Here is a 207-nt window from a genome sequence, read left to right on the forward strand (position 1 = left end):
GATTGGGTTTGGGAGAGGGGGACGTGGGTGTGGATTGGGTTTGGGAGTGGGGGATGTGGGTGTGGATTGGGTTTGGGAGTGGGGGACGTGGGTATGGATTAGGTTTGGGAGAGGGGGACGTGGGTGTGAATTGGGTTTGGGAGAGGGGGATGCGGGTGTGGATTGGGTTTGGTGGGGAGGGAACGTGGGTGTGGATTGGGTTTGGGA

At 59.4% G+C, this 207-nt stretch overlaps 1 protein-coding gene across 1 annotated transcript in view; it reads left to right on the top strand.

The window, feature by feature from the left end:
- LOC109926199 (active breakpoint cluster region-related protein-like) overlaps positions 1-207 on the top strand; it is a gene marked incomplete at its 3' end in the record, with an annotated part of 35,299 nt that overhangs the window by 612 nt on the left and 34,480 nt on the right. The gene's annotated exons all lie outside the window — the stretch shown is intronic.

Source organism: Rhincodon typus, unplaced genomic scaffold, assembly GCF_021869965.1.
Source record: "Rhincodon typus isolate 14 unplaced genomic scaffold, sRhiTyp1.1 hic_rhity00000104, whole genome shotgun sequence".
Classification (NCBI taxonomy): domain Eukaryota; kingdom Metazoa; phylum Chordata; class Chondrichthyes; order Orectolobiformes; family Rhincodontidae; genus Rhincodon; species Rhincodon typus.